Source organism: Pyxicephalus adspersus, chromosome 2 (genome assembly GCF_032062135.1).
Source record: "Pyxicephalus adspersus chromosome 2, UCB_Pads_2.0, whole genome shotgun sequence".
Lineage (NCBI taxonomy): Eukaryota > Metazoa > Chordata > Amphibia > Anura > Pyxicephalidae > Pyxicephalus > Pyxicephalus adspersus.
In genome coordinates, this window is record NC_092859.1 from 137,370,710 (window position 1) to 137,382,556 (window position 11,847).

Below are 11,847 nucleotides of genomic sequence, written 5' to 3' on the forward strand. Positions count from 1 at the left end.
TAGTGTGATACCCATGGATAGGAGCAGGAAAATAATGTGGGGGATACATTTTTACATAACCTCTTGGACAGTGTTTCTCAATCAAACTTCCTCCAGAACATGCTAGGGGTTCCTTGAGCAATGAGCAATTTTCACCTGTTAGGTTGGATACCACTGAGACCAATGATCTACTTGGTGATGATCTACTTGGAAATCTGTCCATTGGCCAAGAATATTAGAGACATTTTTCCCATTGACCAACAGGGTAATGTACTATGAATTGGATATATCATAATTTTTTGGCAGAGATTCCCTGAAACCCAAAATGTTTTTTTCATGTTAAAGGTTGAGAAAGGCTTCTCTAGGGTGAAATCAACTGGAGTCAATAATGGAAAAGGGTCTGGTGTTCTGCTCAATCGTACACTTAATAGCAACATGTTCTGCCAAGCTGCAAATTTTAATCCGAACAATATAATTCTTTGTATTAAAAGAAGTATATACTCCAGAGAAAAGAGGTATAGCCCTGCTCCTGTACAAAGCATTAGTCAGACGTCACCTGGAATCTGCAGTCCACTGTTGGGTTCATAGTACATAGATAGAATGTTTTGTAACTGGAGAGTGCAAAAAGGATAACTAAACTGAAGATGCAGGGAATGGAAGAGCTCCACTATGGATAAAGAATAATTTAACTGAATTTATTCTCCTTTATAAGGAGGTGTTTAGAAGGGGAAGGGGTATTAAAAGTTAGAGAAATGGGAAATATACTCTCTTAGACTTTCAGAGTCAGAAAATAGTTCTAACCAGCTCAGTTATTTGCTTTATAAAAAGATAGAGTTTTTTAATAAGAAAAAGCAAGTTACCTAGCATTTTAATTAGGCTTCTGGATGCCAAAGCTAGGTAGGGGCAGGGAAAAGTTTTTTCCACCAAGTTCTGCAGCAGAATGGAAAACCAGGCAAAGAATATTGAGGCACACTAGAAAGAGTGCTTAATTGCTTAGTTAAATTGCTTAGTCCACTTCTTGTCACTGCCTGCACCTAATTATCAGATTACTGAAATCTCTTATTCATTTCAATGATAAACTGCATTAGGTACATAGAGAATGGAAATTTGATGAGCTCACAGGATTTCTGACAGCATCTGCAGTGTAAAATTATTTACAGCATTTTAGCATTTGATTGCTAGTCTCATATATAGAATGAGATTTAATGATGTCAGTACTGTTCAGCTCAATGTTCGCTCTGCTGGAGAAGAAGATGCACCTGGGGACCTGCAGTGCAAGGATCTCCCTGCTTCAGTTCAATCATTTAGTTAGCTTTGTTTTGTCTGCTCCCTAGGGAGGCCAATGAACATTTTAAATAATGATATGTCACAGCATACAAAAATGTCTACCATTTTATCATGGAAATGGCAGTCCTCCAGCTACAGCCAAGTCTTCTGCTGTAATCAGTCTTGTGCTAGGTTTGAACCTGTGGCAGGAACAAGTGCTGTGTGGGTCCAGGCTGCTGGCACGTTGTCAGCCACTAACAGCCAGAACCATACAGAACCACTTGCTGCCACCCCCATTCATTCTCTATTGGGATGCCGTGGGCAATGCTAAATTTAGTGCTTCACTCAAGAAACCATTTCAATGGCACGAGGAAGCAGTAACCACACTCCAACCCTACTGCCAGTTCGAACATAGTCCACTGCATGCAGGTGAAACATTTCACAATTTACTTTCCTCCAGCGATCATAATGTACGTTTGCAACTTCATAGCAAGTCAAGAGGCAACAGCAGGGACATGCACAAGCAGCATCTATATGATTGCAAGCCAAAGTTTCTGGATGATGCCTGAACAAAGATGGCACCATTCAGGTAAAAAAAAAAAAGAAAATGGAGGCACTGTGAGGAGGATTCCTGTGATCTCTGTTAAAGTTAATACACCTGTTTTTAAAGTCCACTTTAAATGCAACTAAAGGCTGCTTTGCCGCAGAAGCGTATGAGAAGTAGTTATATAGCAGAGTAGGAGGAGATTACTTAATAAATACAAAGCTGCAAGTAAATAACACATTTCAGGTACCTGTTGTGTGTATAAATAGTGTAGCTACATCGGAGCGGCGGTGCCGTGAGATGGATAATATCATATTAATGTGTAATATACTTCAGGACAGCAGGGAGAGCAGGCTAATCGGTGGAATAAATACTCGCAAAGTGAGACTAAAATACAGCTCGATGTGTCGCTTCCACCGCGCACGTTGTGTTTTTTTAATATGAGACATACACAATAAATAACCCCGCCAACGTGTGTGTGAGATTTCAGCGGAGAGTTAAATTGCCACATATGCCCAGGAATTCATTTTCCTCATTTTGGTTTATTAAAATTACTCTCATGGATCTTCCCTGTTAAATATTTTATTTTTCTTATTAATGGCAGCAATTTGTGGCGCCGTTCTCTCTGTCATTAACACAGCACAAAGTTAACGTCATTAGCAGTTTTTCCCTTTAATTATGTGACTAGGAAACAGAGACATCGAAAGTTTCATGGAAAATTGGAACACGGCTTCTAAACTGCCTCATGTTTATTAAAACAATAATAGTAAACCAAGTGAATTGTCCTGATATTAGAAGAAGCTGCCGTTATATAACTGCCAGGACAGTGGATCTGAGACCCCTCCTGTGCTGAGACTTTCATTTAAAAGGGGATAATAATAGTAGAAAGCAGAATATACAGTCCGGGGACACACTGGTCAGTTGTCTTCTTTAAGATGACCTGTAATTAAGACTTAGCTTCAGGCTGGAGGCTTAGTCACGCTATAATAACAGAACAGGGACTACAAAGGGTTCTTTAAAAGGTCACACTCATATGAAGATAGCGGTCCTTGATTTCTAGGTTCTGTCCCTCTTTCAGATTTAGGACCATCGTCTCATCTGTCCTCATAAGTTGTCCCTCTTTCAGATCCTAGTCATCTGTCCCTCTGTCCTCAGTTGTCCCTTCTTTAGATCCAATTCCCTCTGTCCTCTTCAGTTAGCCTCTTTTAGATTTTAAGTTCCTTTATACTCCTCAATTGTTTCTCTCTAAGATCCAAGTTCTTTTGTCCTCCCTTTTTCCTACCCGATTCCCCCTGTCCTCCTCAGTTGTCTCTCTCTTAGACCCAATTCTCTCCTTCCTCTTCATTTGTACATCTTTCAAATCCAATTCCTTCTGTCCTCCTCAGTTGTCTCTCTTTCTGATCCAAGTTTTTCTGTCCCCCAAAGCTGTCCAGCTCTCAGATCCAAGTTCCTCTCTTCCCAATTGTCCCACTTTCAGATCCAATTCCCTCTCTCCCCCTCAATTGTTGCTCTTTCAGATCCAAGTGCCCCTATTTTCTTAGTTTTCCCTCTTTCAGATCCAATTCCCCCTGTCATCCTCAGTTGTCTTTCATTCAGATCCAAGTGCAAATCCAAGTTCCTCTCTATCCCAAGATTGTCCCTTTTCTCAGATCCAAGTTCCTTTGTTCTCAGTTGTTCCTCTATCCAATCTAAGTTCCTCTTAACCCCCAAAGTTGTCCTTCTTTCACATTCAAGTCCCTCTGTCCTCCTCAGTTGTCCCACTTTTTGGGTTCACATAATAACTTCAATAAAAATGTTTTATTTACTTATTAAAAAGTGTTATTGTGCACAAAGTTATTCATACAACCTCTGAGTTTTTCCATGTGTTCTTTTCGTGGAAGGGAAACAACCTGAAAAAACATCCATCGGTTTCACCAATGACTTTTTTTGTGTATTTATTTTTTATAATCTGCAAAATAGTTATAAAGCAGGGGTCTCTCATTTGCCTGAATACCTTGAGCTAAAAAGTATCCCTCTTTACATCTACAAGGGGGTGCTGAGAAGTTCCTGGCTTTGCCCAGAAAGAAGAGAGCCAGAGTTATGAAATAACACATTTATTCAACATATTCCCCCCTGTTTGTTTTTGCTAGATGTCAATTCACATATTAAATCATAGTCAATTTTGATTTGGGTTTGTAGTCTTTGCAAATTGCAAGTGGAATTTTGCATTCAGTTTCATTGTAGAGTTTTCAGCTCTACAATGGCCAAGTGTGTAGAAAAACTTTGCCAATGTTTGGCATTGTCATACACTATATCTGAGATTGTAGAGAATGATAACGGTGATCTTTAGGAACATTAATAGGTTACAGACAAATTAACAGTGATACATCATAAGGTAACAGTAACATCTCTTCAAGCATATTGATCTTAATTATGGCTAACACAAGGTGGCCTTGGCAATTCTCTTTAATGGAGGGCTCCTTTAATATTTTCATTTCATAACAGCATTGAAGTAATACAGAAAAAAAGATTTATTGTAAAATATAATATTATAAACTATAATATTTTGTTCAGGAACTTTCAGATATTCCAGGACAAACAATAAAACCTGCAATGTTTGGTAGGTCATCCGGTCCAGGATCTGCAATGTTACACAATAAAGTAATATAGTGAAGTCCTCAAGCAGTCATGGCACAGCATCAAGCCTGTTTATTTGGATAAAGGTATCACTGACTATTGTCACTTTAAAATAACAAATTATAGAGGAATTCAATTTCAGAAATCTCAGTTCCTCTAAAATGCTACATTATAAAGAAGACACTTTTTGTGACATATTTCAGGGTATTTATATGGACAGTCCAGATTGTAGAAGATACTTTTTCGATACACATGGTCACATTTTGACCGGTGGGAGGTAAATGGATGTGGTCAGACTTTTTTTTTTGTTCTTCTCATAGATTTTACTAGTGAAAACTATTTTACAGTAACTGATCGGTTTGGCACTCACATCCAGACAGTAATAAATCTGCACTATGTGGATATTTATATTGATTAGGGGCTGCTCATCCAGAAAACTCATCTTTTCCAGCATTCAGACAGAAAATGCTTAAGGCTTTTCCATATTTTATCATTTTACTGCTTTCATTTACTGCTGTCATTGAGAAACGCAAAACACATCATTTCCTATCTGGTCTCCAGAAGGTGTTTCAGATGCTCATTGTATTCCTCGGTGTACAATGGCCTACAGCCTGCCGATACCGCTGCAAGGTAGAACATGGCATTGATTAATCAGTCTGGGCTGTGGTGTCAATTTGTGTTACCGTCCCAGTGTTGTCTTCAGGAGGTTTTAGGGGGTGATGTATAAATACTAAAGAAAAGGAAGAGTATGTGGATTGCATGCAAGAAAATTACTGATTACTGTGGGTAACACAGAAACTTTTATTTACTACAGTTTTTACTCTCAAGATTGTAGGTGATCTGTGCCTGGATATCCATCGACCAATAAACTGCCATGTACTACGGCAAGTATCTAAAGATAACTCTATAGGTCTGATTTATTAAAGGTCTCCATCAAAGTTACACTTTCATCAGTGAAGCCGGGTGATCCAGCAAATCTGGAATGGATTTCTTAGTCATGTGCTATTTGTTAGAAAGTGTTTTTAATTCCGGACCAGATCAATTCTAGGTTTTTGGATCACCCAGCTTCACTAATGGAAGTGTATCCTCTCCAGTCTTGGAGACCTTTAATAAATCAGGCCCAATAACTCTGTTACACAGGAGTTCACTTTTTAATTCTTTGTTCATGGCAGTATGCACATTACGTCCGGGAAAACCTGCTTCTATGCTACTGGGGTAATGTGTAGCCTTTTGTAAGACTTTATGCTGTGCAAATACTTTTTTTAGTGGTGGACAGAAGGGAGTGTATAGTTGGTTGGCCTGGGTAAACCTGTGATGTTTTTCTGCATATTCACATGGCCTAGGCAAAGGGTATTTTGTAAAAAAACCAACTGTTGGCTATTAGGTGGTTTCACAAATGGCACAGACTGGCTTAGGTCAGATGTGCCTTAATAAAAAATTCATTGGTAGGATGGCTGTATACCTTGTGTGCATTTTATTATTATTAATATTATTGTTATTATTATTAATAATAATAATAATAATAATAATAAAAATAAAATAATAATAAACAGTATTTGTATAGCCCCAACATATTATGCAGAGCTGTACATTAAATAGGGGTTGCAAATGACAGACAGACACAGACAGTGACATAAGAGGTGGAGAGGACCCTGCCCCAAAGAGCTTACAATCTACAATCCGCAGTGAGTGCGCTGACATTCTCCAGGAGTGCGTCAGTGCGTGCGAGAGCGTGGCAGGAATTTTAAAACATTTTGTATTAGGTTCAATACAAAATACCTGTATTGAATTCAATACAATGTAATCATTATATATATATATATATATATATATTTATTATTATTATTATTATCATTAATAAACAGGATTTATTTAGCGCCAACATATTACGCAGCGCTGTACAATCAATAGGGATTGCAAATGGCAGACTAATACAGACAGTGATACAGGAGGAGAGAACCCTGCCCCGAAGAGCTTACAATCTAGTAGATTCATATATATATATATATATATATATATATATAAAATATGCTACTGTATAGTTATATTACAGGTTTCAGTATTTTTTATTTATTTATACACCCTTGTTTTAACAGATTTTTGTGTTTTTTATTTGAAGTTTATTATTAAATATGTCAATTATGGACATATTCCAGTGAGTTATGCCTAAGAATTACAGGCATAAAATGTAAAATAAGTTTTCATGAAAGACAATGTATCCATTTTAGATATATAAACCCAGACAGAAATGAACCCCCCAGGAGGGTGAACTCATTATTTACTGAAAACTGAATTTAAAATAAAACAAGGTAAATTGGACCTACCTTTAAGTCACGTTGAACTTCCTATGCTTGATCAGGATGCACAACACGTCTTTTTTTTTTTTTTTTTTTTTTTTTTAATGATAATTTTTATTTTAATTTGCATAGAAAACAAACAGTATTACAAACAATTAAACATAATTAAGACCATGGAGGGAAAAAAGGAAACAAATATACATCACATATATGGTGTACACAGAAGGAACAAAACAAAAATAACTGCATCAATATCATTGAACTAAAAGTCAACACCAGAACAATAAAACTTTTTCTCTTATTGGTCACACCTGGACTGTGCATTTAGAATGAGCAAGACAAGATGACCAGTATGCATTAAATTTAAGCACCTGATCCATGTAAGCAAACATTTTTCAAATTGTACTTGTAGATTCAATTTTAAGACATCTTAATTATGGGTGGCCCTCTGTGCAGATTTGTTCATCCATTGGCTATGTGACAAAAATCATTATCTTGGCATGAGATGAACAGCTCTATTGTTCCAACATAAGTAAATATTCAAGATTAGCATGTCTACAATACTGCAGCTCTTAAACATCCAAATAATTATTTAAATAATTATAAAAATATTCCAGCATGTTCTCATCAACTGTGCAAAAATACCACCTTTTAATTTTTTGTTCATATGGGATTTGTGCATGCCAATAATAATGGAAAAGAAGACAAATTTAGATTTAGAAGGATGTCAGAAGTATGTAAGAATCATCCTAAACATTTGCATTTCCTCGCAGATCCTTGATATTACATGTTTCTCAATCTGCCATCCTTGGATCTGGTTCTCCTTGATACATGTTGCAGACGGCACACTTTTTCTGATAATATCATGTTTCTAATGTGCGTAGTATAAGATCATTTTTCCATGAAGCAGTATTACTTTACATTGCCTCATTTGATTACCGTAACATCTTCACAATAAAATCATTGTATTGTTAATCAAATTTGACCTCGATAATATGATTTTCTACATGGACAATGAGACAAGTGTTTTTATAGCTGAGTTAGATGGTTCTAAACAGCTTACAGACATTTTTCTGAAAAAAATGCCATCGGTTTTGCCAAGTCAGGAAATACATTGCTTTGTCAGCAGTAATTTGTGCTGCAGTAAACTGTTTGTGATATCCATTTATAAGGATGAATTTCTAAATGGTCAAGAAGAGTTAAAAATACAACACTAGCCTTGCAGATATAGTGGCTAAGTGGAACCTGCTTTGTCTAATATTATAAATTATTTTTCTTTTTCTTTAATTTTCTCAATGTATGTAGTTATTGAAGGATTTTTCAGCTGTTGGGGCCCTTACACAGATTCAGAGACTTGGGGCCCCTCCAAGCATTGTAGCTAGAAGTAGAATGTGGCTGTGGATCAATGTTGTACTAAAAATATAACTAGGGGTTTGAATTTTTACGTTTTACCTAGAATCGTTGTTTTTTATCTCCTTAGCGTGTTTTAATAAAAATATACAGTTATTTATTTAAACTCCTAGTAACTCCTAGCTACATTCACCAATATACTGATAAAATAGCTACGTTTTTAGGCAGCTGAATAAACCTTCATGTGTGTTCTGCTTGTCGCAATTAATGTAATTGGTGCCACATTTACAAGGAATAAACCTTGGAGGGAACAATGATAATGAGTACAGTGTTATATATATTTACTGGCAACACAGTGACATTGTGAAAGACCCAAATTAATGGGAATTTGTCTAATAATCTTTAACAAGCCTCTTTAAAGTAACAGATAAAAATTCAACCTATGTTATACCATTGTAGGGCATAGAAACAGGTTCAGTTAAATGCAAAACTGCAGGTGTGAGTCCCCCTTTGGGCCTGTATTGTTCTATCCCGACTGCCTCTGTCCTCATAAAAGTTAAAAAGAATGCAAAAGTAGCTTGGTGCCTTTAGATACAGCTATGAAAATCATTTGTATGTCAAATACACTTGTGAATAGACTCTTATCAAACTGTGTCTAAAGCTACGTACACACGTCAGATTTTTATCGCCCGATAATCGGCATCGGCCAATAATCGGGCGAAAATCTGCCGTGTGTACAGTCGGTGTCGTCCATCGTCCGGACGACCGACCTGCCGGATCCACGGACGATGGACGACAGCCGATCGTAATGAAAGTGAAGGGGAGAGCGCGCAGCAGGGTGCCGCTCCGTCGCTCTCCCCCTCCCCTCTCCATAGAGCATGAACAGTGCTGTATGTACAGCACCGTTCATGCATCTTGCACTCCCTTGTCGTTGGAAAGGATCGTGAAAGATCCTTTCCAACGACAAAAATTGGCAGTGTGTACGCAGCTTAAATTTAGTCAACATTCTATTCTGTTTCAGATAGAGCACAGAATAGATAGAAATGTTTTTTTTTTAAGGTTTTATTACCCTTATTTAGGCAAATAAAAAAAGTATACTACCCCATCTAACCCAATTTAGAAATGGATCTCTCCTCCTGTTAACAGAAAAGGAGAAAAATCAAAACTGACTGTGGCTTGAGGTAAGTTAACAAAAAAGGTAATTAGATTACCTTTAGTGGGTTGGTAGGTATTAATTGTCTTGAGATGGTTTTAAACAGTGTACTATTTAGAAAACGTCTCCTTCTGTTCTATCTGACTCCCATCTGCTGGACAATAAATCCAGGTAAATCTCTCTGATGGGGACACAGCAACAAATTCCAGCGAGAAATTCTAACTCCTACATACCTAAAAATATGTTTTGAGTGAGCTTTTGAAAGAGCAAAAAGTAGATGCAAGATGAATGGTTGAGGAAGACTATTCCAGAGAGTCAGGACAGCTCTAGAAAACTCTTGGAGCTGTGCATGTGATGAGGTTATGAGTGGGGAAGTCATTAGTAGGTCATTTTCAGTCTGCAAGATTTCGGATCTGCACACATTTAGTATTTCTGAAACAGACAACACTGAAGTTTGAAGAGTCCAAAAAATACCAATCCAGGCCTGACTTCAGCCCTTGAGGGTTGGAGTTGGACAACTCTGGTCTTTAACACCTAACTCTTTTACCCATTTTTAAATTTGAACTTTGGCATTTAATTTACAAAAAAGGGACTGTAGCATTTAGTTGTAAGTACATCTGCACACTGGTTCTTATTTGTCCCCCCACCAATACCCATTAAACTTTTCAGTAAAGTTTATTAATTGTAGTTTGTGATGGGGAGGCAACAATCCTGCACTGCTCCTGAGCAGAGTTGCCTCTTTCATGTAGGCTTATGTCACATGCTTCATGTGTCTGCTTACACTACAGTGAGATGAAAAGTGTAGCGGTGGGGGTAGCTATAAGTTTTGTCACCGCTAATTCACAAACCTCTACCGTGTCATCACTTGGCCACTCCTTGTCCTGCCCATTCATTTCTGGATTGGCGGCACTTGTTACTGAAACCCTCCCACTGTGATCTGCAGTGCCTGGGAAGTGAAAGGTCAGACACAAATGATGGAAAATGTTTTTCAGGGAAGGTAAAAAAAAAATTTGTGTTTACTTTAGGACGCTTGTGTATCACATAGTATGTGGATTTGGAACTTGTTTAGACTGTCGCACAGCAGTGTATTGTTCTACTTCAATAAATCATTTTATTTTTTTTATTTTACGGGAGGGGGTTGGTAGAATTGTGTGAAACATTTGTAAATTAGCAAATTTATATCACTAAAGGACCAACTATGTCAATTCTTTCTGCATGTTACATTGCCTTGAAATTAATTTAAGTTAAATTCCATCACACAGAATAACTGCACTCATAATGCTTTTAGATTCAGGCGCGCCGCAGCGTCCTGTATCCACGCAGTAAGATTTGTTGTCACTTGTTGTGATTAAAACCTTGGTAAGACGCTGTGCCAGCAGCACAAATCCCGGCCCCACTTGCCTACAACTCTCCAATTAATTTAGTTCAATCAACTTATGGCAGCTTTAATTTACCAAGCAATAAAGCGACAGCTTTACATCAAAGAGCTAAAACAGATGAAAAGGAAAATAGTTTGGGCATGGAAAGAGAACGGGACGAATTGGTTAGTGTTGTCAGCTGGTTAACTATTTCTGTTATTTTCGATAGAGGAAGTTGTGTCTAGGATAGCAGTCCTGGGGGTATGATGGTGCCCAAAGAAGACCGACTCTTTCAAAAGTTTTCGCACCCTTTGCTGCTGGTAGTTTTGGAACTGTATATTGGGACTGAAGGTGAGTTTAGTGCAGCTGTATGTGAAGATAATTCTATTTCTAGGTTTTGGGGCCACATTAACATTTATATTTATTTCCTCCATCAAACCCCAATAGGTCAATATTATTGACCAGGTGTAGCTTCACAACATTGGGTGTCATCCATTGTGCTTTGCTGCCATGGGCAGAATGAAAACTCTCTCCTCCAATGGTCAGCAAGGGATCCATGAACTGGGAGACTTTGATTGTGAAAGGAGAGGAAAAGTTGAGGTTTGCTTAAACCTTCAGCACATCTGTAGGCTTAGAGGCTGCCACATGTATGTGAAGATGCCCATACTTTTTACAGGATAGCAGCGATTTAGTTGTTTTCTTGGTAGGTAGTCTACCAGGGCTGCCAAGAGAAAATCTGGGCTGATGTACAAAGAAGGTGTGTGGGCCCTTATTTAAAATTCTACACACATGTATGTGTTATTATTATTTATTTCTAACAATCGTAGATTACATTAATAATACAAGTAGATAAGTATGTATAAGTATAAAAGTAATAAAAAAGTCTGCTAACCGTCTAAACCGCCTTTATAGTCTCAAATCTCTCGATAACATAGACAAAAAAGCACACAATGTCAGTGGGTCCTTTATGCTACAATTACAGCATTTACAGAGAACTTTATCTGTGGAATTATTCCTTCCTTCGCTGTCCTCGAAAGTCTTCTTTGCAGTCCACGATGAATCTATGTGGCTCGTGTCCCCTTTATTCTTCCACCCAGGATTCGGCCGGAAAGCAAGGAGAAGTAATCCAAGCAATAAGTTTGAATCTAAGAATGAACACGTGAGAACACTCATTGATAGTCACTTTCACAAGTTTTTGTTCGTTGAATCTTGAATGCACCGTATTGTCACTCAAAAGTATTTTTTCATTTTCACTCAGGGCTTTGTGATCTTGTACTCGCAAGT